The 23502-nt window shown below is 44.7% G+C and overlaps 2 long non-coding RNA genes across 3 annotated transcripts; one reads left to right on the top strand and one right to left on the bottom strand.

Annotated features, from left to right (window-relative positions):
- Window positions 1-295: 295 nt before the first annotated feature.
- On the bottom strand, window positions 296-2940 carry LOC135302612 (uncharacterized). 2 transcript variants are annotated; one of them, XR_010364202.1, is made up of 2 exons: window positions 2332-2940; window positions 296-1314 (listed from the first exon to the last, which is right to left on the bottom strand). It is a non-coding gene; the product is annotated as an uncharacterized LOC135302612 (long non-coding RNA). The 2 variants fall into 2 exon arrangements; XR_010364203.1 differs by lacking the exon at window positions 2332-2940 and adding an exon at window positions 1705-1839.
- Window positions 1936-23502, top strand: LOC135302613 (uncharacterized). Its single transcript, XR_010364204.1, has 3 exons — window positions 1936-2233; window positions 5957-6097; window positions 22913-23502. It is a non-coding gene; the product is annotated as an uncharacterized LOC135302613 (long non-coding RNA).

Genomic DNA, 23502 nt, shown 5'->3' with positions numbered 1-23502 from the left:
TTAACATAAATATGCTCTACTTCATGAAAGGAGAGTTTTATTCTATTGTTTTCTATTCAGAGCAATATTACAGTGCTGGAATGTGTCTCAACAGCCTTTTAGCCCTTGCCCATAGAAAAGAACTTGTGTTTTCAGCCATTGCAAGACAGAGCAGCTGCCTGGTTGTGTGTCCCCAGCAGAACCTGAATGCTGGAGAGGAAAACTCCTGCACTGGCAGCACACATCCATGGGGTGGTTTCACACCATGCTTGCTGAAAGAAAGAGCTTTGGAGAATCACTTGCATTTTGTTTTCCATCTGGACCATCATGGTACTGCAAAATCTGATGAGAGGTGAGTCAGAGGAAGAAAGCTGGTTAGGAGAGGCTCAGGGATTTATTCCTTGTGGGAAGGGAGCTGTACACCTGGTGTCAGAGCAGCAGCACATCAAGCTGCCTCTAGTGATATGTGTATCCAGCAGTGGGAGATGCCAGGCATTTCTCAGCTGGTAGCCTCAAGATCTGGGTGATTGGTTTTGTTACCTCTCTCAAAAAACCTTTTCCCCCCCCCAGGTCTCCCCTAAAATCAATCAGGTTTTGGTCATTGGGAGCTGGAACATGCTACAGCCCAGTACAATTCTCTGCTTGCTTCAGCTTAACTTAGAGTTTTCTATTTCCCTGCTGTAGGCTCTGCTCTCCTAAACAATAAGTAGAAGCTAGGTCTTTGAAGCATGGATGTTAAACAGAGACCTCCTCAGACTCAGATTGCCACTGTGTATTTATGCAGCCCATGACTAGGTGTGCAATATGAGTGTGCAACCTGCTCGGCATCTTTTGTACCAAGAAGCACCTTTACTGAGAGGAACCTTCTCTGGTTGATTTCCAGCAAGCATCTGAGGGCACCCAGATTTGAGGAGGTCTTGATTTATGTGTGTCAACGCTTGGTTAGCTGGCAGCTCCAGGCTCCGCGTGGAGAAGCACCTCACCCTGAAAATGATTGTTTTAATTTCATTCTAAAGGTAGAGGATATTAGAACCCGAAGTCTTAATGGCTCACGATAAAATATGGAATAGCAACTACCCATTACATTTGTTATTGTCTCTTTCTTCCGTAAATCAATATAATTGAATTTCTCCTAACTTCCCCAGTATTGCATGCAGCCGTGTGCAATCACAGGGGACATTGCACAAAGATGAATAAGCACAATGCTGTTCCAAATGAGCGAAGCACCCAGTAGCCTGTCCCCGAGATTGGTTTTGCAGCACACTCACGTTCTCCTGAGCCGGCCCGACTCTGTCCTGGGGGGAAGGCTCCTTTCCCTGCAGCAGCTGGGACTTTCTGCAACATTTAGAAGCAGCATATGGAATTCTCATTGCCAGGAATGTCTGAGTCTCAAGAGTGGATGAGAGCCTCTGCTGAAAAGGCTTTTCACTGTCAGTGAATTGATTCCCAAGTGAAGCTTGTCTCTGCCTCAGTTTCCCAAGTTGTGTGACTTCACCAGCCACCTGGTTTCCCACCTGACTTTCTTAATTTCTTCCCCTTCACCCAGGTTTCCTCATTTTTTTTAAATTAATGTTGTGGGAAGCCCAGGTTCTAAGGTGCTTTCTGCTGCTCCTGCTGTAGAGCTGGCACACCTACCCAGCCCCTTCGCTCTCCCTGCCTCTCCTCAGGGCAGAGCCGTGTGAGGGCTCCTGCAGCGCTTCCCTCCCTGCCGGCCACAGAGCTCACCTGAAGGGTGGGGGGCTGCGAGCCAGAGGGGAAACTGAGGCATGGAGCCTTGCACAGGATCATGCGGAGGCAAAGGTGCTGCTGGAAGCAGAGGTTCTGTTTCCTGGGCTGCAGGCCTGTGCTCTCACCCCGCCAGGCCGGGCTGGGGCAGGGGCAGAAGCTCACCCCGGGCTCCCCCGGCACGGGAAGGCCTCGCTGCAGACCCAGCCTGCCGCCCTGTCCCAGCCAGGTTTTGTGCTCCACCAGCTCATTGGTAATTGCCGCAAGGCTCCCGAGGGGACCCCGGGAGGAAGCAAACAGCATCTTGAATGCTGGGAATTCCCCAAAGGGGTCCAGAGCTACCCGCTAAAATCCTGGGCTTTCGCTTTCCATACTGTCCTCACTGCAAAGCCGATGGTCTGTGCCTGTCCCTCCCCATCCTGCCGGCAGCCAGCTCAGTTCTTCCCAGCTGGACACAACACACGTCTCCTCCAACAGCAGCAGCTGGGACCCCGAACCAGCTCTGCACCCTGAGCTGCTGTGCACTGAGGTGAGGGCAAACCCGCTCGGACCTGGAGCACTGGTGCGTGCTCAGCACTGCAAACCCTTCCGAGCGGCTCTGACCCGCAGCCTGTCACCGAGCCTCACCTTCAGTCCCAGCAGGGACACAGCTGGGACCCCTGCACTTGGGCAGGGCCACTGATGCTGCTGCCTCCAGATACTGCTGCATACTGCACTGGACACATCTGCAGCTGCAATGCATTACAGCCCTAAGAGAACTTTGCTGCCCAGCCCATGCAGGAGGGTTTTATTCCACAGGCTCTATTCCGGGCTGGCTGCAAGCACACTAGTACACTTATCAGTCATTAAGCTCCTCCCCCATCACCGAGAAACCCCCTAAAAATCCCAAACCACCATAAAAATGTGTTGGCAGAATGGGAGCGAGTCATGCAGTGCTATTTGGAAAACACAATCTTGTTTTCAAAATAGATTAATGATGGGTTTGGTGCCGGGGAGTCTGCCCTCCCCAGCCCCCCCTTGGAAGAGCATTGCAGGCAGGTCTGCAGTCCAGCAGTAGGACTTCCTAAAAAATAAATACAAGACTGGCTAATAATAACAGTGCTACTAATAGTGTGCTTCTGGCTGGCAAGGTCTGTGCCTTTACAGACTGCTCTGAATGAGAGGAGCCAGGGATGGGGAGGTGACAAGCTCAATTAACTGGGATCCACCCTGGCAGGGGCAGTGGTGTCACCTGATGGAAACTTAATGGTGAGGTTAAATGGCTCCCTCACAGACCCAGCACAGTTCGTGCTGCTGTGAGCATGAGCTAATTTGTCAATTTTTGAGGCTTTTCCCACTTGTCTTTCTGGAGGCCAGGCTCTGGCCTTACCCCCACGGAGCCGGACCAGCTGGAAGTGTTATGAGATCCAGCAGTTAACAGAGATAGAAGTGATGGAAAATGCCACTTGGATATGCACTAGGCAGCTTTTTTCCTGCTAGGGCCTGTTTGGGGTAAGGGAAGCAGAGGAGACCTTGGGTACATTTATCTGACAAAAATTCATTTTTGGAGAGGACCAACACCTGCATCTAGACAGCTTTGCCTGGTTATAGTCTGGTCTAGCTGTCCTTGTGAAACCCCACCAGTGCTGCTTTAGCCCCTACCCAAATTATAGAATCATGGACTGGCTTGGGTTGGAAGGGACCTTAAAGATCACCTTTCACTAGACCAGGTTTCTCAAAGCCCCATCCAGCCTGGGCTTCAACAACTGCAGGGCTGGAGCAGCCACAGCTTCTGTGGGTAACTTGTGCAAGTGCCTCACCACCCTCAGAGTGAAGAATTTTCTCCTAACATCTGATCTACATCTCTCCTCTTTTAGTCTGAAGTGTTTTATCCTGGCAGAGTTAATTGTGGCATGATCTGCCCAGCCTGAGCACCAGTGCTGCTCGGGAGGATGGGTGCTGTGCCTGGCCATGAAGGATTTCAGCAGCACTTCCTGGGCATGCAGGGCAGAGCAGGGCTGGGGGATTGCAGTCACATGCTGCTACTGCAGGGCTGGAGGAGAATTAGTAAAATTTGCTGCAGGATTCCCACACCCTTGCAGCAGAGACTGGCACTGCATCCCCAGGGCCTCTGATTCAGCTCTTTCTCCCCTTGGTCTCGATTGCTAGCGCTGTTTTTTATCAGATGCTATGGACTATAAAGTGATTTTCCTAAAAGCTGCTATTCAGAGCAATTTCCCCCCCCTCGATGCTATTATTTAATGAAATCAATACACAATGTTGCTACATGTTATGTTGTTTGTAAGCTATAAGCTTTCAAGCTAGGATTTGGGACAACATTATTCAAAGCCTTTTCAATTTGCTGTGCCTGCCAACTTATATGTTGATTGTGGCATTTTGTCCAAATAGCATCAACTTGCTAAATGCTAGTAAGAAATTTAGGTATGTTAACAAGAAGGATTAGAGTCTATCATGAGGATTCACCTGCATGCCAGCAGAGATGTGACTTCATATACTCTGTTTTTCCTACCTGTTCTTCAGTTTGCTTGCATGCATGTGTGGCACAGGCTCCTTCCAGGCACTGTCAGGCTGCACCATGTGCTGACTGCTGAAAGGAGAGCCAAGGTGTGAGCCTGCAGAGGCTCTGGAAGTTGCATCCAGGCTGTGCCAAGCCTCCCTGAGCTCTGTGCTCTGCCAAAGCATCATGATAGAAGCTGTAACACTGTCAGCGTGTCCTCACTCAGGGGAACCCACCTGGGTCACTGCAGCAAGGCTGGACTGTGGCTGCTGCTGAAACAGCCCCTCAGCTTCCCCTTTCTGGGCTTTTTATAAACTGTCATTTTACAGTTGCATTAGTGCAGAGTCCAGAACTGAACTTCTCTCCTTTTTCACAGGCAGGAGGTAGAGGAATAAATGTTATTGATGAAATAGCCCCACCCCCCCCCCCCCCCCGAAGTTCCCTGCTCATTGAAGTGACAGGGCTGCAGCCACGCTGGCTCTGCAGTGCTTTCAGCAGTGCCCCACAGACCGAGCAGCAGTGCTGCAGCTCTCAGCACCAACATGGAATCTCCTCTGGCACAGAGATCATTCAAAGCTTTCCCTTTGAAACAAAGCCTTTGTAGTCAGACCAGATCTGAGGAGATGCTGTGGGTTAGGGGCTCAAGGAGGTGATGAGTGAATGAATTGTCTTGCAGCATGCAGCCCACATCTCCCACAGATCCTTTGGACTTGTTTACATGAGACATTTTATCTACATGAGAAGATAGCAGTGCAACCCTCCCCTTCCTGGGCAGACCCAAAACTGTGTGTAAGTGATGGGGGGAGAAAATGGGGCCAGGGGAAGGGGAACAGAGGAGATGGATGTTATCAGGGATGCAATGGTCTCTCCTGCTGTTTTGCCAGTGCTGTTATGCTGGTTGGAGCAGTGGCTTTTCACTCTTCTGTTGCCAGAAAATATCTGTGCTGGCAAATTCCCAGTGCTGATGCAGTTGTATCACTTGAAAAGAACTTTGCTGGCATTGTTTGCTATCTCTTAAGAGCCAGTCTGAGATATTCCAGCTGAAGGAGGTTGCAATGAGCTGCATTTCCTTAAGGGTGTTTGCTGAGAGGTGTGACCCGTATCTGGGGAAGGTGGGGATGCTCAGGAAGGAAAAGATATTCTTGTGAAAACATGAATCAACCAACCACTTGTAAATTCATATGCATTTCAGCTTCTGAAACAAAAAATGAGGAAACAAACCTCAGGTTTTTGGGGTGCTCTCCTGCATGCCATTTGAACCTCTGCTCTTACTGTGAGGGCTAGAAAAGGGAAAACAGGAAAGGGGGAGCAGTTTTATATTAATGAGATCCACTAAGCCACAGAGACCAAGGGCTTTATCAGAGGATCTCTAGGAGATCCTGTGGTGGTGGTTTGAAGTCTGAATGGACCACCTCAAGCTTTGCAGGATGTTACTACTTGTGCAGCAGTGAATGGGAGTCCCATGTTGTGAATTGTCCCCCTGGTGTTAGTGGGCCAGCAGGGAAAAAACAGAGGTGAATTCATGCCCGCAGAGAGATGTCCCATTTGAGATCAGTGACACACACTTTGCTGTGCTCTTGTTCAGCACACTGGAAGACTTCCCACCATGAAAGGTCCAGGTGGCACATGTCCTGCTGTCCTGCCCTCAGCTCTCACAGAGGTCCAGAAGTTGCAGGAGAGGTCTTTGTGACTCAGGCTAATTGACTACTTTGCAAGTGATGCTATTTGCTCATATTATCACTCTGTCCCCTTCAGATTTTTAACTCGTTTGACCAAATGAGATGAAATTTCAGGGACCTCAGAAATACCAAGCTCCCTAATTTCCATGAGTATGAAGACCTGTTACCACTCCTAACACAGGAAAGGAACAGCAACTCATCTTTCTCTGGGTGTCTGGTAAGAATCAAGCTTCACCTTTAAGATGTTGTTTGTAGAAAACAGAACTTTTTGCTGTGCACAGTACTACCTGTTTATTTGATTGATTGCACTTGTCTGTTTTACTGTATGAAGATCCCAAGCAGGGCTCCATGACACTGAGACTCAAGGTTTATTCAAAGCCCAGGGGCAGAGCAGCCTTTCCATCTGTGTTGGACCTGGTCATGCCATGGTGCTTTGGGAGGAGAGGGATGAACAGGGGAGCAGCTGCTCTTCAGATGTCCCCTATGGATAAACCTTGTAACACAGCCTGGAGATGCTGACCAGCAGTGTTGGCCTGGAACAGGAACAATAAGGTGATACAAACCAAGAGAGCCCTGGAATTCTTCAGAGTGGTTTGGCTGCCTGTGCTAAAACCCAGCAGAGTGAGTTTAGAGAGACCCCTGCCTGAACCTGACCTGGACTGCCTGTGTGTTTGGTGTGTAAGTCTATTGGGTTTTACAAGAAAGGTAACAACAACCTGAATATGCCTGGGGAAGGATGCTAACAAAGTCAAATTTGGATGATGATGGATTGGTAGAAAGAAGGGTGATGATGGGCTGTAACTTCTCTCCTGAATTTTGGATGAATAAGTGGGTGAGGGAGCTTTAGACCCTGCTCATGGCAAGGTTCCAGAATAGCTCAGGATTGTGCTCAAAGCCTGAGTTTGTGCTGCTGGTGTAAACCAGTGTGGGAACTGACGTGGTTTTGCTGGTGCTGGTGGTGCTCAGCAGGTATTTCAGGGCTGTGATATGAGAGTGAGGCAGGGCAGGGCTGGGTGTCACACAGACACACACTGCTGGCACAGAGGGGACATGCCTCTGGGGCTTACGGGGCTGGCACGGGTGTTGCAGCATCAGCTGGTTACTGAATCACAGGGTCCAGGCCTGGGAGAGGATTTTGGAAATCCATCTGCCTGCCATCAGTGACCCCAAACAGCAGCAGTGCTGGGGCATAGTCCTTTCTTCATGACCAGATGATCACAAGGTGTTTGGAGTCCCTCTGCCACTGGTACCATGACAAAAACCTGGTCCCAAGCTCTCTCAGTTATGAGGTCTCTTTGGACTTTAGCACCTATTTCTGATCTGCTCCAGCCATCCATGGGTAGCACCTGGCAAATTGCTTCCATCTGGAGCAAGGTCTGATGTCCATGAGCTGGAATGGTCCAGAGCAGGTGTGCCTGCATGGGTGGAGTGTAGCCCTGTGTGCTGGAGAGCACTGATGCAGGCTCTGAGATAGAACTCACTGCCCTTGTTGCTTCAGGATACAAAGGCAAGAGGAGCCAAACCCAGGCTGTTAAGACATGTCACCAAATCACAGAGTGGAACAAAAGGAAAGGCTTATCCTGAGGATACTGGCAAAGGCAGCCCCCCTAGCATGGGGTGTTACTCCACCACCGGGTTTCACCCAAACAAAAGGGATGCATTTCTTTTCAGGCACTGAAATCAATTAATAATAAACAAATAAAAAAGATATGAAGGTATTTTTTACATTAGAACTTTAAAGCAAGGAAGATAACCCCTCCATTCAAAAAACAAATCCAGGCACAAGTCCCAAGGTGGGAGTTACAATAGAAGCTATTTTCCTTCAGTAACATTCACGGCAGAATTCCCTTTATTGCAGTCTAATGGTCACAGCACACAGTGCATTGGCACAAATGACTTAGTTTAGACAGAAATAAAACTTGTAGTCTGAATGTCTTTTAAAGTAATCTGTTGGTTTTGTGCCATCTCCTTTCTTATTTCATCTCCTGCTTTACTTAGAGGAAGAAGAAAAAGACCCCAGCTCAACAACCAGGGCTGTGTGTACCTGTGTTCAATGAGAAATCCCCACTACATAGAGACAAGCCTCTGACCCCCAGCAAAGACTGGCAACCTTTGCTAATGATGAAAGGATGTTACCAGTTTCAGCATCACTGCTTTTACTCAAAATAATTAAAATGTCTCTATTTTTCTCGTGTATTCACTGGATAGATTTGATTATATCCACTGTATAATTTGTTTTGCTGCTACTTTCATGTAAAATCAGCTAGGTTTTTTTTTTTCCCTTGTAGCTCTGTGTAGATCTTTTCTAGAGCAAGGAAGCCCAAAAGGCAACTGCAGTTATTTATCCAGAAAAGCATGTAGTGCAGAGAAAAGGGCCAGGTGTAGCACATGAAACTGTCTGCATTTTCTACCACAATCCCAACACTGGGCTGAAAATATCCCATGGCATTTACAAGAATCTTAAAATAAATGGGAAAAAAACCCCACAACATGAAGATTTTCTTGCCTTTGTTCAGACTCCTGTCAGTGCAGAAACTGCATAATCATGCTATTCATGCTAATTATTATTCCTGAAACAAAACCCACATAGCACAATGTTGGGAATTATTTTTTTTCTTTGGGATGTCTTTTGTGGTGAGCATTGTGTTTGCCTCTACAACACATTTTTTCCATTTGTTTTCATGTAGTTTCATAACTCCTACCAAAAAAAAAAAAAATCCAACCCAAACAAAAAAAACCCAACCAAATCAAAAACCTCCCCCAGAAACCCCAAAAACTTTTGATTGATAACTTAGCACAAATCCCTGCTTCCTCAACACTATTTTTCACAGTACAAATGATATGCACAGCTCATCCACTGGTGCAGCCCTGCAGCTTGAAAGGTGTTTGCTGTATTATCTCACTTAGATAATTATGTAGGCACTGGTGAACATCACTTTGAAACAGTCAATAAAGCAAGGTGAAAACCTGAATTATCTTTGTTTTCACACATTTTGGAAGGCTGATAGAAAACTCAAGCAGCAGCACCGAGAGGAGCATTGTACGTGCACATTTAGCTGTGAAGAGTTGCCTCAGCTCAGCTCTGTGGAGCCCACAGGAGCAGTTATGAGACCAGATGTTTTTCTCATTCATTAAACATGCTGGCCAGCATGTAATTCTGAGCAGAAAAATGCAGGGATTGCTGGAGATACGAGACCTCTTTGTGATGTGAGCTCTGGTTTTACACCTGATCCTGCTGTGTGCAAGTGCTGCAGGGCTGCCCAGTTGGACCTGGGGGTGGGAGCTGGAAATAAACCCCAAATCCAAGGCACAGCTGCACACACCTGCCAGCCCCCAGGAGAAAGGGTGAATTTCTGGTCCCACTGAATCTGGTAGGAGTCTTATCAACTTCAGAGTGCTTTTCTTTGTCTGTTTGTTTGGCTCCAAACTCCACCTTTTTATGTCTTGAGCAAAAAGAATGTTCCTGCAGCTGTTGGTAGTAATAAGTGTCTTCAAATCAGTCACTGGGGAAGAACTTCACTCATTTGTACAAACAAAGCCAATGTAATGCAGGGATGTCAAAAAGCAACCATGGCTGGCACCTGCAGGGAGGCTGAAAAAGTCAATTCAGGATGACTTGAGAGCTGCAGTTCTGTATTGACTTCCAAAAAGTCTTCCCTGCATGTGAATGGTGGGGTTTAGCCAGGAAAATGCTAGAGCCAGCTAAAGGAAAATGCAGTTATAGGTGATGATTATAGATAAGGAATGTCTCTCAGGATCCCCCTTGCTTTCTGCTCCAGCCCAGAGGAGTTGTTTAGACTGGAAAGCAAGCAGCATGTGGAGTAAGACATGGTTTTAAACTTCAATTTTCTTTTAAAGGTGGCCAACTGTAACACTTCATAGAGATGCCACAAGATCTGTAGATGTGTTTGGTTAGTTGTAGGGTTTTTTGTTTTGTTTTGGTTCATGCTTTTCCCCCAAGGGTGAATTTTATTTTTCTTGGAACAATTGAGTTTGGTAGCTTTCTAAGGAAATTAAGCCCAGATATGTTTTTCTGCCCTTTTGAATGGTAACTAAACTAATGTTGCTGGCACTGTGAGGGCTGCTGCTGAGTCAAAGGACAGCAAAGATTCCTGTGCCTGCCAGCAAAGCTCCCTCTGGGATGAGTCTGGCTTGGTAAAGAGGGATCCTTGTGGCCCTATACATTTTTATGTATACCTGTACTTTTCTATATCTATCTCTCTATATGTATTCTTGTGTGTGTGTATACCTATAGGAAGAGAGGAGTTTTTAAAAACAAAAACCTAAACTCAAGGAAATGAATCACTTACCGAGTCACAATGGGCTCTTCTCATTCAGAAACATTTTCATTTAAAAATAGTTGCATTATTTAAAGCAAATATTTCCCATGAGATCAAGATTCAGAAGGATTCTCTCAATAGACTCTGTATTTTTTAGAGTGTGGAGGGGATGGAAGGTGAGGTTAAATTATCAGAAGCATCAACAACACAATATATGAGCATCACAGCGAATATTTCAAGAGTGGATTGAATTTTTTGCTGGGTTCGTGCCTTGGTGAACCGTTCTCACTGGTACCATGATGAAAACCTGCCCTTCTGCCCATATTTTGAATGTAGAACAGAAAGAGCTCTATGAGCATTTCTTGTCAATAAGGATGAATTCTGAGATGGGAACAGGGAATTTTTCCTAGTGCATGATGTACGAGGGAAGAGGCAATTAGTTTACTAGCTTTGTGCACTTTGACCCTTTTACACATACTAAGTGGTTTGATGGTAGTTTGAGGATGGTATTAGGATCATCTGTTAGTCAGATTTCAAGTTAATTAACCAGGCAATCTGCTCACACTGGAAGGGGCTCGTGTATGATTATGAGTCACCCAGTTGGGTAACTGATATTTGTTTATTTTTAGGCAGACTATGAGGCACCCAGACACTACAGCAATGGGTTCCAGATCAGTACTTTAAATATATGAAATATACTGGTGATTTGGACCTTGCGGATGAGAGGAGTGTCTGCTTTCTCACAACCTCTCCCTTTGTAGAAGATGAGGTCACGCTCATCACATGAAGACAAATTCCTTATCCTAAGTATAGTTAAGGCTCATTCCTGAAATATACAGAAAGCATTATTTTGGGATGGATCTGTATGTACTCTTGCAGTCCTTGGTAGGCCCTGTATTTCTAAGTGAAAGAGTTGGTCTTATGTGTGTAATTGTATAAAATTGTGTGGCACTGCATTAATAGCACCCAAATTTTTGTGCTTTGGACCTTTATTCTTGAAACACGCTGCTGGAAGTGTGGGTCCATGGAAGAATGAGAGGTTGGCAAAAGTGAGGCAAAGTACAGTGGGATTTGGGAACAGAGGTGGGGATCTTGGGCACCATTTAGACAAGTTACCTGTCTTTGGAGGTGATCACACTCTATAATCCCTTAAATGAATGCATCAAAGTCCTTAATTAGATTCCTGTCCTTTCCCACCCCAGAGCCACCATCTTCTCGCTGCCACCTTAAACGGATTTGTGGCCAGCTCAGACCCATTTGCTTTTGTGCCAGTGCTGACTTTCCTTCAGTAGCTTTTCTTATAGGCCACATCCCAGTTTGTTTTGTCAAGGACAGGAGGAAAATGTTTCTTGTCTACATTTCTGCATGAGGAATTTGAAAACAGAAGGAAAGCTTTGTCAAATAAGGACTTTTCCAGGGGCTGGTTCCTCCCTCTCAAGAGGAGTAAGTGCTTTTCTTAGTTTCACTTTCCTTTCCTCAACTTTTGCCTCCTCCATCCTTTTCTCTAGCTCATATTTCTCCCATTGCCCTCCTGTTTTTTTTCTGTGGCACCTGGCGTGTGCATTCCCTGTCCCTTCTGTGCCTTTGCTGTGGGTGGGTGATGGGCTCAGACACAAACCCTGCCATCTCTGGGGTAAGGCAGGTAATGCCCATCTCCTCTGTGTGGAAGGGCAGCACTGGAGAGAAAGGTGACACGGGCTTCATGGCATGTTATTTGCTTTTGGTTCTGGGGAAAACGTGGGGCAGGGGGACATCAGCATCACCCATTCCTCTGCAGAAGTGACTTTGGACTGTGCAGGGTGACAGGAAGAAAGTGTGAAAGGACAGAGTGAAATGGAGACCTGGCAGCTTGTTCACATTGCTGGAGACCAGGAGTCCCAAGCATTTATCAGTAGGTGTGAGATATGGAGCATTAATTAAACAGTGAAAAATAACCTTTTATTCATTTTTACCCTATAGCCTGGTGCAGAGAAAAATTAAATTCTGGGAAATAGGTATGTTTCTGGAAAAGTGTAATTTTTATAAGAATCACATTAAACAAAGAGTTGACTTAATTTAGAATCTCCCTTTTGTGTATTTATGTCTTAATATTGTATTTTAACATTGTTTTTGTTTAGTGTATTTTGTGTAAGTAGTCTCAATTATCAATGATTATTGTCATTATGTCAATATATGTCAATGTAATAGTTAAATGACTTCATTTAATTATTACAAAGATGATTTCCGTATTTTACTAGTTTTTGTTTTAGCACTGTAACTACATAAGCACAGTCTTCTTTTCAGTTTCCAGATGGAAACAGTTGCATTTTCATTTTCCTGAAATGAGTTCTTTTAGGATCTTTCCATGAAATTATTTTGCTCTATACATTTCATATTTGATCACTTCTGCAATGAAATTTAATGAGTTTTCCTTATAACAGTTTCCAGTGCAATGGTCCTGCAGCATCACGATTCTGGTAAATGAAGTGAGGAGAGGAGACTCTTACAAAAACTCTTTCTGTGTTGTGGTTGCAATAGGATTTGAAGGCAAATGTCGATAATTATGGTGAAATTAAAGCGAGGTGATATTGTGCATGATTTCAGTCTCTGAGACAACTTCTCACAGCGGTTTCACCCCAGCTGGTGGTGGCAGGGAATCACACGGAGGAGGTTTGGTACTGGGTGACTGGCAAGGGCTTTCCTGTGTGCATGGAGGCCTGGCAATGTCAGGGGGATGGGAGAAGCCTTCTGGCTCCTGGCTCGAGCCAGCAGCACACATGCTATTACAAACAACCAATTAAATCAGCAGTGCTTTAATAAACAATTTAAAAATATCAGACGTAGCAAAACAAACCTGGAGATGACAGAAACAGTGTTGTTTTTAGAGGTGGCAGAGAACAGAACATCCTTTTATTGGAAACACTACACGTCCAGGAGGAAAGCTGCTCCTTTGCAGTGTCTCAGCTTCCCCAGACACTGCTCACACAGTCTCAAGCAGTGCTGGCCTGTGGAAACCCATGTGCCAATGTTTGTAGAAGCATGGGCTTCCCAGCTCTCCCAGGGATATTCTGTTTGTCTGTCACCAAAATAAAAATTCTTCTTGCAATTCCTGCATGTGAAGGCTAAAAAGATTTGGTAATAACCCAAGAAATAAGTAATTTAGATAGAGAAAAAGAAGGGCTTTTAGTGACCCACAAGCAGTCATTTATTTTGAATGTTAGTGGCACAAATGCCTGGGCCTTGCCTTGCAATCTGGTATTTTAGCTGATGACCAAGTAGGTAGCTGCCATGCTTTCCACCTTGGCAGCTGCAGCTCTGGGCTGGGTTTGGCCACTGATGTGTGAGAAAGGACCACTTCAGGTTGTGTTGATGCTTGAGTAGCTTGAAAACATGCTGATGACTCCTTATTTAATAAAGGAATGGGCCAGCTCTCACTGCAAAATCCTGAACATCCCAAATACAGCACAGTATTAAATAATTTCCCCAAAGTAACCTTCCAAAGTTGAGATGCAGATAAGTTTGCTTGAGGGGTATGAAGTGAAGAGCCTGGAAGTGGAAATTTCCATGGAAGAGCAAGAAATTAACTGAAAGGGGCTGATGTCTTTCTGTGAGTGTTGGCATTGAACTCCCAGTATCACAGGTGCCATCTCTGGGGGCTTGGGGAGAATCTAGAGAGACCAATACATATAGTTTAGTCTCTAGATAACTTTGATTTAATTATTGGACTCTACACTTTGAAAAAAAGCATTAAAAAAGTATTAAGTAATGATTTAGTTTTGTCAAGGACTATTGGTTCAGTTCTTGGGCTGGTGTGGTCCTTGCCCACCTCTGCTCCTCAGCTTTGTCCTTCAGCTCTGAGGCACCTCTTGGAGCAATCACCAGGTTATGAAAAATAATGGATCCAAAGCACAACAAGCACCTAGCTGACTCATGAAAGTTTACAGGGAGTGGGGACAAATGTCTGTTCAGCTCTGCTTCAGTTCTGCTGGCATAAAGTTAAGATGTATAACATGTCCTGGAGGATCAGTCCTTTGGGTGGCTTCATGCAGGTGTGTCACTGAGGTCTGCAGAAAGCCTGTCTGGTTTTCTTTGCTCCTGACCCTTCTCCCCCACCAGCCTCAGCACCATCCCCCATTGTCAGCTGCCTCACTTGGATGCTGGGCTCTGCTCAGATTCCCCTGTCCACCTGGGGAGGTGTTTTAATCCTCCTTCCTTCATAGGAAAGAGGCAAAAGTACAATAAAAATCAAATCTCTTTGCTGGGGCTTGGGCAAATATTCCACTCGCTGGCCTCTGCAGGTTATTTTTGTTTAATAAAATGCAGCAGAGGAGGATTTCTCAGGAGACTCTCTGCTTCACTCCATACTGCAGGGTCAATATTTTAACAACTTATTTTTCCTTGCATTTGTACTCTTAGAGCAAGTGTGTGTGCTGGGATGGCTGAGGTGGGACTGACACCACTGAAAGGCAGGGAGAGAGGAGTTAGCAGCTGTAACCCTCAGCCTATCATGAAAAACCACCATGAACAAAATGCCCCAAACACAGGCTCCAGCCATGGGCAGTGGGGACTCTCTTGGGTGCTTCTAAATGCAGCAGTTGTAAGAGTCCACAACATTAAATTATAGCAGAACTAACTGTGGTTGAATAGAGACAGGTGAAAATCAACAGATATAAGGTATTTGGGGTTACCCAGGGCTGAACACAGTCCCTTCCACAAGGTTTTTAAAAAAAATAAAAGTAATGAAATTATTTTAAAAACCACAGAATTGATTAGCACAAAAAGCCTGTTGTCATGGACTCTGGGTTCTGTAAATTCACATGGCAAACTAAAAGGTCATTAATAAGGGCTAAATAATGAGTGAGTGAGATTTCTGCACATATTGGGCTTGCAGTGGGCACTAGGTGAAGTAAACATTTCTGGGGGAGTAGTTAGCTCTCAGGTCTGCCCTGCCCAAGCATTTCTCAAAACCCCAGAAACAGCTAAGTTACTAAAATGGGTGTAATCTACTTCATCTTAGAAAAGTGATGTAGTTAGGGAAATTGAATGAAAGAATCTAGCCAATATTTTCATTGTTTGGCTTCAGTTTCTTATTTTCTTTCTTCCCTCTCCCTGTTTCCTCTTCTCTGTCTGCTTGTGCCCCTATTTCAGAGTGTGGATTAGGCAGCCAAGATTGCATTTTTGTTAGAGTGCTGCAAGGGTGCTCAGGAAGGGTGAGCAGTGCCCTGATCAGCCCAAGGCTGGTACAAATAATCTCAGAGGAAATGGTAAGAGTGTGAGCTCTGCCCTTTCTTTCACAATGAGATGGAGAGGAAGAGTCAGCACCCCAACAGCTGCTGTCTTTTCTGTTTCTCCAGCTCTTCCCTCCTGCCCTCCATTTCTGTGCTCGTCTTTTATTTTAGCTCTGGAGAAACAAAGGAGAGCAACATATCCTGTGGCCCATTTAAAGTAACCTTTTCCCTTTTTGCCAAAATGGACAGTTGTTGTCACCTCTGGTACCTTACAAGAGCCAGTCAGAGAGTGACTTTCCCTGGGAGTAGGTCATCCTGTAAGCAGGAAAAATAATGAAGCCTGTTTCTCTGCAGATCTGTGTTCCTATCATGTAAAGGGCAATATTGACTTTTAAGTTAATTATACTCAAATCTACTGTTATCTCTGCATAAATCATAAAGCATAAAGCATGTCATGCCCTGCAACTTCCATGTTCTTCAGCCACTCTGCCTTCCTGACCTCCCCACGGCTGCTCTGCTGCCTTCAGCCTTTCATCCTGCTTTCCATCTTCTCTGCACTTTACAGCCTCTGTGTTTTTCTGCTGCTCCATGTTTCTCTTGAGATTGTCTTGTCATTTCCTCCTCCCTTTTAACCCATCCCTTCCCCTGACTTGATCACTCTCTTTGAGGGGCTGCTGCTGTCAGCATAAATAGCAGTGGGGCTGTGGTTGAGCAGGCACAACTCCCAGCACATGGGGAGCTCCAGGGAAACAGGGCAATGCCTCACCCCACTCCTCCACAATCGGTGAGCTCTCAGGGTCTCTCACATCCCATTAACCACAACATGCGACAGAACTTGCTCTGCTCCAGAGATGGGACCACCAACAGCCTGTCTCCACCGTTGACTGTCCATGCAGTGACCACAATCCAGCCAGGGAATGCCCTTTTCCTGCTGCTGCCCCTGTGCAGCTCTCTCTCAAATCTCTAGGCAGCACAGAGCTCACCCCAGTGCTCAACAGGGGGGATAGTTCCTAACACTGGTACCGGGGCTTACATGACACAGCAGCTAAAGGTGGAAGAACTGAGCCACAGCTGCTCCCTGGTATTCAATCAGCCCTTTGCACTGTGCAGTGCACTTCCTCAGTGGCTGCTATCTCTTATTATACATTTTTAATTGATTAATTTTTCATCCTTATCCCGAGGTTGCGCATTCGTGGCAGTCATTGTCAGCACCCCGTGTTCAGTTCATGTAAAGCTATATTTAGACATTTCCTGGATGACATATCCCTAATCTACAGTATCCTTTTATGGCTCATATTAAGTGAGACTTCAGACCTTTAGGCCAGGATTGGGTTAATCCTTGACTGGACCACAAAGTGGGCTGCTCAGGAGAAGCTCGTTGGTCCCACCAGTGTGACCACACAGCTACATGAGGCTTCCTGGCTTTTGCACACTGTTTCTGGCATTGCAATATCTTGCCCTATTCCCCTCCTGTTCCTGTGCCTGTCCATGGCATGCTGCCCAAGGTGGCTGTGAGGATCCTGTCTTGGGCCTTCCCTGAACAGCACCACAGTGGCTGCTGTGGATGGCGTTGGTTGATGCACTGGTGTACTCACCATGGCACTGTGCTTCCCCTTTGCTTTGCCCTTACAACATTCCACACATAATTCACCCCTGCCACCCCACTCCCTCCCCCTCCTCTCCCCCTCCCTCAGATTTTAAAGCAAAGTGATATTCTAGAAATAGGGTGACAGGAGCAAAATCATTAGAGGTCAACTTGGGAAAGTCCAAACCATGGTCTCTGCTTCCTGGCCACTGTTTTTTTATAAATCCTGTAAAAATTAATTTAAGCCTGAAGGACTTTACTTTCTATTAAGTGCTCTTGAAATTGGCTAATGGGGGAAAGAAGATTGAAGGGTGAGAGATGTGCATTTCCCAGCTGATCTCATAAGCTTTATTTCTATAGGAAATCGGTATAAAATGTGAAAGGGAGCAAGTCACGTTAAAATAACAGTTGTACTTGATCCTTCACATATCTGATGCTTTTAATACTTTCTCTCCCTTCCAATACATTAAGGGGGGCACACAGGGCTGAGATGCTCTGCCTGAAGCCTCGGACTTCATTTGCCAAGCTGAAGTTGAGTTAGCACATTTGAGCCTCTGGGGCTGTGCCTTGCATCAGAAGCAGCACAGCTCGTTCTTGTCCCCAACCCCGCTCCTATCAGTCGCTGCACTATGTGATGGTGGGTGACACGTGGAGGGAAACAGCATCTCTTCCAGAATATGTGAAAAGGTAGGTTTGACACAGGATTAAATCAATAAGGAGAAGATGGATGAGCATTCATTACCTGTATTACAGAGGAGACTGTTTTAAGAGAAGGGAAAGTTTACCTTAGGACATTCGTTCCCCTCCCCTTTGTTGCACAGCTGCTTGTCACTCAGTTCTTTGGCTGTCACGGTTGGGAGTGTGTGTTTCAAGGTGAACTGTTGCTTATTTCAGTTTGCCTTAAAATGTTGCTTGGCAAACCGAGGTAGTTCAGGAGATGATTGATGAGCAATGAGACAAGCACGCAGCAGGGACAGGCTGGACAGCTGGGATGACTTCAGCCTCAGTCCAGAGCTGATCCTATCATTTAAAGGGCAGGACTGGGTCAAAAGGAAAAGGGATGCTAAAGGAAGAAGAATGAATAAGGGAGAGAAAGAGAGAGTTTCAAAGGCTGCAATACAGTAGTCACCATAGTGATGATGAGGGAGGGAGGCAGAAGAGAGGGCAAAGTCAGTTGACAGTGAAGACATTCAAGTTTACAAGGCTTTGCTGGCTTTGTTCATGTCTGGGAACCCTAAAGACTGGGCGGGCACCATCTGGCATCTCCAAGCCTTTCTGCTGCTATTGGTTTAATTCTGTAAAGATTCATTTCAAGTTATTATTTGGATCATCATTTAAGAGTTACAATTAACTTTAGTTAAATAATATTCTCTTTTGATACAAGTGACTCTTGGCTAAACTTGACCAACTTTGTAGTGAGATTGGTAGAGGGAAAAATTCCTTGTGCCCTCCTTTGTTTTTTAGTAGTGCCTTTGAGTTGCTAAGGCAATTTCTTGCTGTGAAGGATTGCCCTACTGATGGGGTAATTAGAACACAGCTGCACACCCACCCCAGGAGGATCTGCAGGTCGGTGGCAGACCCCCTCAGTGCCTGGAGATGGCAAGGTAACATCCCAAGAAGATCCCAAAAAACTTCTGTATTGAGATGCTAGTTATGAAAGCTGCAAAGAGGAGACATCCTTGGATATACATTAGCACTTTAGAAGAAACTGCATCAATGTAAGACATGATCATCCCTCCAGCTGTTTGAGTTGGTCATGTCCCTGCCTGAGGTCACCACTGTCACACCCCAGCACTGCTCACCTGCCCCAGGGCAATGCTGCACTATCCCACCCCTGAGGCAGGCCAGTTATGTCACAAGCAACTCTGCCAGCCCTCCTAAGGGAAAGCAACAGTTTTCAGGCCAGGAGCTGTAGCTGAAGGACAAGGACATTCCTTACACTGCCACAGTTACATTTGCAAGAGGCCACCTGACCAAAGCTCTAAATCCATCCCTTCTCTTGGGAGAGCCATCTGACTGCACACCACCAGGCAGTGCCTGTCTCCTTTCAGAATTCAAACTGCAGCTTGGTGCCTGGAACTTTGCTTTATTGTGTTATTGTTGTTTGTGCTGTGTCTGTGTCAGCTGCTGGAGATGACACAAGAGGCAGGGGTTAGAGCACTTGACAAAGAGATCCATTCACCTCCTGCCTATCAGCAGAGCATTGAGGCAGAGCTGGAACTGTGCTACAAGGGAGGATCCTGAAGACCTTTCAAAGCTTTTATCTGCTGCATGAACTAATTAGAGATTCTTGAGGGACAACAAAGGGGAGAAGAATTGTTCCAGATATTACAGTACCTATCTCTGAGTCTCAGCATCCCAGGCCATCCCTATTAATTTAGTTAGTCATGCCAAGACTTGTTCAGTCTTTGTCTTCTCAGAACTTTATTCCAGACAGCAGGGTTTCTCTGAACTGTGGGAAACGAGAGGGATAAGATTAGAGACAAAAATCAGTCTTATTCCAGTTATTACTGGAATACTCCAAGGGCACAAGAATTTGACACTGGTTATTAAGTGTGTTATTGCTATCCCTTTGCAGGCTTCAGGTTATGCTGTATTTACTGGGGTTACTGGGACCCTTTTACTTGCACCTGTGTCTTGTAATGTTTCATGGTAAAATCATCTGGTGTTGTCTTTTTTTTCTCTATTTCTTTAGAAATTAACTGAATTTTAGATTTTCAAACCTGTTTTCCTTGACCTTCTTCAATGAGAAAAGGCCTTTGACTATGCCATGAGAAGTCTGGGGATTTTTGTATTTTTTGCCTAATTTTTAAGGCTATAGAATGGACTGAGTCTGGATTTACTTTCTGTTCAATAAATACCCTCACCAGAATATTGCCATTCCATTTGGGTTGTAAAACCAAGCCTACTGTTGCAAAAAAAAATGTGTTGAGCCAAATTAGCCTCCTTCCTTTGGTCTCTTCAGCAGATCACAGCATTTTAAAATTCTTGATTCTCAAACCTTGCAGTTCTAGACAGATTTCAGGCTTCCTGGGCCCTCCTATAAATATCTTAAAATGTGCAGGTGAAGTGCACTGCATGATGGACAATGAAACTATGAACTTGAATCAACAGACAAACATACTGTCCCTTGTTCCTGCATGTTTTTTTTTTTTAATCCTGTTTCAACATTTTGTGTTATTTGCAGTTTTCATGCACCAACAAGGGTTCAGATTGCAGCATGGTTGTCTCCAATAACCCACCCCTGGGTGTTTATTTTGGCAAAGGTGTCACAATGATAGCTGGTGTGGGGCACAGGCTTAGAGGTGACAGAGATATAAAAGGAAAGGGAAATTGCACAAGTGCAAGGGAGAAAAACCAGGAATGAACATGATTAAAAGGTGGCTGGTCTTGTCAATGCTCAAAGGCATTGACAGTGTAGAAAGAGACCAGTACTTGGATGGAAAATCAAGAGTTAGAGTTATAGTGAGAGACTGGGATGAGGATGGGATCCCTGAGAAATGGAGAGTGAAGTTAAAACAACAGGAGAAATGAGCAGAATGAGAGGAAGTAGGGTCCCTTTTAGGGGATGCCCATCAAGATGTGCAACACCCCCCATCAGGGCATGGAAAAGCATCCAGGCTGCTGAGCCTCATTGCTCTGCTGTGGCTAAAGGGCAGTGATGCTGTGGTGACAGGAGAGAAGCTCTTCCTCCAGAGCACCAGGCATTGCAGCTCTGTGACCGGCTGCTCTCTTAGGTCAAGCAGTAGGAGTCTGTGGAGTGGATGTAAGGAGTCTCCTCTAACTGAGCATGAGAATATGAATTACTCTGGATGACATAATTAAAAAAAAAGAAAAAAGAAAGAAAAAGAAAAAATAGTCGTCACTCTCCTTGCCCTCAACCCAAAATAGAAATCCACATGAACAAGTGACAATGAGGTTGAAGTTCAGGTGATTCAGAAATTCAGATGACTCAGAAACATGTCAGAATAAAGACAGTGTTATGATGCAGTCCTTAGTGGGATACTATTCTTTCTGAAGAACTTGAATTTCTTTGATATACAAGATGGACAGAGGACCCCTTAGTAATTTTGTTTTATCTGCAGCATTTAATGTGTGGTGCCCTACATATTTATTTTGTGTTATCCAGGCTTGTTTGAAAAGCCGTCTGTTTCCTCCTAAGTAAGGGTGCTATATATTTGTTTTTCTCTGGTACATACTTTTTTCTGCCCTTTGAATCCCAGCTTGATGATTCTCTTAGGCAGTAAACAGGATTTTAAAGGAGGGTTTGAAGGATAAGTGCTCTTGGCTTTGGAGGATTTGAGAGTAACCATGTAAGACCTCTATTCCTCTTACTTTTCGTCAGCAATGTGCTAGCTCAAGTCCTAAAATTTTCTCTCTAGTACTCATCACTGCTGCTCTTGAGGGCTTCACAAACACTCAATTGATCTTCATATCAGCTTGGCAATGGCTTCACTTTGCTCTGTTGTTTTTGGGAGAAGTTAGGTGGGGTTTTAGAAATAAATTTCATTATCCATCCTTCAACTTTGATTATAGGGTGCATCTATCCAAGAAAAGACCTTGCCAACAGCATTCTGGTAGCATAATGGATAACACCTTCTGATTATGAATTAGAGGGCTGTAAGTATGACTCCTGGATAGTGTTTCTTCTGCAGGCTGCACGCTTTCCCCTTCTCATTGAAGGTGTTTGAAGCACAGCATGTTAAACTCTTTGCAATCCTGGATTCCTTACCAGCTAAGTGTGCAAATATCCACTTCTCACCTATTTTCTATAGGGCTGGGTTTCTGTAGCACCAAGTTCCTCTTTAAGGATAAAGTGAAATACAGATCTGGAAGGCAGGAGTCCCTCTTGCTGCATGTTTCATATCCAAACCTCATCAGAATGATCTCTTACTCAGAGAGGTAGCAGATCCTGTGGAAAAAATATGATTGCATCATTAAGGGCTTCAGAATACACATTCAGAAGCAGGGCAGAAGAGATATCAGACAAGCTGAAGTTGCACACACAGGCTTAATATTAGTGCTTCCTCAGTCCCCCAGTCACATTGTTGTCACTAGATTTTGGTATAAGTTGTGGAAGTAGAAATAGAATGACAAATACACTTAGCAGAACTGATATCAATTCACTGCAAAATATGTAAGTTGTGAACAATAAAGTCAGATTATTTTGCTGGATTTACTCTGGGTTTACCCTGGTGTACAGACAGTGGTCTGGTGGGTATGAGAGAAGTGAGACTGTAAAGAAATAAATCTCACCTATTTCAAGTTTTATTAGCTTCTATTTCCATTGTGCCTTTCAATTTTTATATTTGTCATATACTGGAGCTTGCCTAGATGAAAGCTTTAGTCTTCATTGTGTTACAGAGTTTTTGTAAAGGGTAGATGATGTTTTTAAAAAGCTGAGAACAGACAATACATGTAATTGTTGATAGCGAAGTTACTCTTGGCTCAATTTAGCCTTTAGCGTGACAAAGAATTTTATCCAAGAGCCTAATGAATCTATATGGTATTGCCAAGCTGAGTAATTTAAAAATAATGAGTCAGATCTTTAAAAAAAGTAGGAAAGGGACTTCTAGTTATAATGTTTAGTAGAGAATATATGTTCAATTAATTTTTCTTTGCCTTCTGATTCCTCAGCCTTTGCAGTGTGCTTAGTTTATATTTTTATGCTTCTGTCTATAACCATGAAAGCAGGAAAATGACTGCCTTTTTGTTTAAATGAAAGAAAAAATGGGAATTTTTACATAATCACATCATTTCAAGAGATGGTACTTTGAGGAAAAATCCTCAAATATCACAAAACTTACAATACAGATTGTGAGAATTGGCAATTTGTAGTTGCTCAGATGTCTTTGAAGTTTGGAAATGCCCTTATAAATAAAGAACTTCCTGAGGTCTACAAAAGATGCAAAGCTATATTTTAGCAGCAATACCATTGGAAATAACTTCTCTTTCTGCAGGGAAAGATGCAGATTGCCACCTTCTCCTCCACAGCCACTGAAATGGGAGCCCAGCTAATGAAAAATAGTTCTGTTCTCAGCTGAGTTGACAGTGTTACCACAGTATGGATTGGGAGTAACTCCAGGAAAGTGAGTGCAAATACCACAGCTTTCCACTTTGGAGCTCAGACCAGAATGTTTCCTGATACCCTGAGGAAGCTGGAGGAGGGAGGGATACTGGGCTTTGGTTTTATGACTGTGTAGTATCTTAAACAGCCCAGGAGAGGTTTGGAGCCTCTTTCTGCTCTGGATTATGGTGGTGTCAGACTGCAGCAATGGCACAAAGACAAATGAGCATTCCCCAGGTAAGAATGAGGCCAAAGAAGAATTTGCTTTTTGTGGCTTCTAATTCAGTGCAAAGATGACATAATATTTTGTGCATTTTAAGTTGCATCTGTCTGCAACAGAGGAGCATTTAATTCAGGATGTGAAAGCATTTTTCCTAGCAGCTGGAGCAGACACTGAGGACTGAACTGAGGAAAGTAGCACAGGATCAGAAAAAGGCTCTTATCTCTCTGGGCTACAAACTAGGAAGGATGAAAAAGGGAAGG

This window comes from Passer domesticus, chromosome 6 (assembly GCF_036417665.1).
Source record: "Passer domesticus isolate bPasDom1 chromosome 6, bPasDom1.hap1, whole genome shotgun sequence".
Taxonomy (NCBI): domain Eukaryota; kingdom Metazoa; phylum Chordata; class Aves; order Passeriformes; family Passeridae; genus Passer; species Passer domesticus.
Note: the sequence above shows the minus strand (reverse complement) of the source record. Positions and strands in the feature narration are given on the sequence as shown.